The sequence below is a fragment of the Beta vulgaris genome, chromosome 4 (assembly GCF_026745355.1).
Source record: "Beta vulgaris subsp. vulgaris cultivar EL10 chromosome 4, EL10.2, whole genome shotgun sequence".
In the NCBI taxonomy this organism is placed as follows: Eukaryota; Viridiplantae; Streptophyta; class Magnoliopsida; order Caryophyllales; family Amaranthaceae; genus Beta; species Beta vulgaris.
This window is the reverse complement of record NC_079205.1, coordinates 17,615,082-17,617,237: the sequence shown is the minus strand read 5'-3', so window position 1 is coordinate 17,617,237 and position 2,156 is coordinate 17,615,082.

The window sequence follows — 2,156 nt, the reverse complement described above, 5'->3', positions numbered from 1 at the left end:
AATTAGACATGAAAAAGGCCTATGATACTATTGATTGGGACTTTCTACAAGAGATGACGATTGAATTGGGTTTTCCTAGGATGTTTATACAGTTAATAATGAACTGTGTTAGAACACCTAGGTTTTCTTTGATGATTAATGGAAGTATTCATGGTTTCTTTGCATCTAAAAGGGGGCTAAGGCAGGGAGATCCTATTTCTCCTCTATTGTTTGTCATATGCATGGAGTATTTATCAAGGATTATGATGAAGCTCAGTGAATCAAGGGAGTTTCAGTTTCATCCTAGATGCAAAACACTTAAATTGACTCATCTAGCATTTGCTGATGATATCATTTTGTGCATGTGTTGTGGTGGTGAGATTCAGTCCATATACAAGATGCTGCAGGCATTTAAATTGTTCTCTCAATCTTCAGGGCTGTGTGTAAATGAGCATAAATCTGACTTCTACACTGCTAATGTTGATGAATCAGTGATTCAAAGAATTAAAGAGGTTTCAGGGTTTAATCATAGTAGGTTACATGTCAAATACTTGGGGCTTCCTATATGTGCTAGAAGGGTGAATGTTGCTGAATGTGAAGTTCTGCTGGCCAAGATGTGTGCAAGGATCAAAGTGTGGAGTAGCAGGAACATTTCATATGCTGGAAGAGTCCAGTTGATCAACTCAGTGCTACTAAGTCTTCATATCTACTGGGCACAAGTATTTATGCTGCCTCAGACTGTATTAAGGGACATTGAGAAGATTTGTAGAGCATTTTTATGGTCTGGAAACTACTTTAGCAATGTCCCTGGTAGCATTAAGTCGGAGAAGGTGTGTAGCCCTAAGGTTTCAGGGGGCCTTGGATTCAGGAGAATCAAGGACTGGAACATGGTTGCTCTTGCAAAATATGTATGGGCAATTACAACAAAGCAAGATAGCTTGTGGGTCAAGTGGGTGCATGCTGTGTATATTAAAGAGGAAAGTTGGTGGGGTTATATTCCACCAAAGAACTGCTCTTGGTATTGGAAGCAAATTTGCAATGTTAAAGAGACTATGAAGCTTCACTACAATGAAGATGAGATGAAGAACATGATACACTTCAAGATAAAGGAGGTGTATAATAAAATTACAGGGGAAGGGGAGAGAGTTTACTGGGATAAGATGATCTGGAATAGGCTAGCAGTGCCTAAACATAGAGTGATTAGCTGGCTAGCTATTCAAGGTTGACTCAAAACAGCTGATAGATTATGTCAGATGGGTGTTATAACTGATGCCTAATGTAAACTCTGCTGTGAACACACAGAGAGTCATCAGCACCTATTTTTCCAATGCTCCTATGTAAAGAGAGCCTTGAAGTATGTTTTTGAATGGCTGGGTTTTAAAAGACGGCAAGATCAGTTGCTGAGAATAATGATGATGCTGAACAGCAGAAGAGAAAAATCCAGAGTACTGAAGCAAATACAAGCTGCAGTAATCACAGCTAGTTTTTATTATGTCTGGTGGGCAAGAAATGAGGTTCAATGGAACATGATTGTCTGGAGACCAGAGAAGTTATATAGAATCATTAGAGAGTGTATAGTTATGCGTGTTACCAGTGTATTGCCTAGGAAGATGTCTAGCAAAGATATAGAATGGTGGGAAAATGTAAAGAGCAAAGTGTAAAGTGTATAGCTTTTAGCTGAAATTTCGTAGCTTCCCTTGTGTGGAGGAGTCCAACCTAGTTGGTTTGCTCCCTAGGGGTTAGCTGTTGGTGTAAAGAGTTTTCTGGTGATTAATACTACTTACTCTTACTTAGCAAAAAAAGAAAAAAGTATACAAACTCTGGACGAGCTTACTCTCTCTCTAGAAAATCACAAAGATTGCAGAGCCTTTCTTTCTAGAAAAAATTACTCAAGGTGTGAAATGATTTCAGAAAGGACAAAATCGAGTATTTATTGGGGGGTGTAAAAACCTCCTCAACCGGTAAAAAACGACTGGACACGTGGCCCTCCAGAAATTTGGCGCATCTTTACGTTTCAAAATGAGGTAACTTTCTCTTGTACAAAGGCATTAACCGTCTTTAGCAACGGTAAAATCCCCATTTAGGGGTAATTATTGTAATGTAAAAATAAAGGGCATACAAAGAGACATGTGGATCAGTCACAAGCGTTCACGTCTCCCCAAAAAGGGATGAAAGCT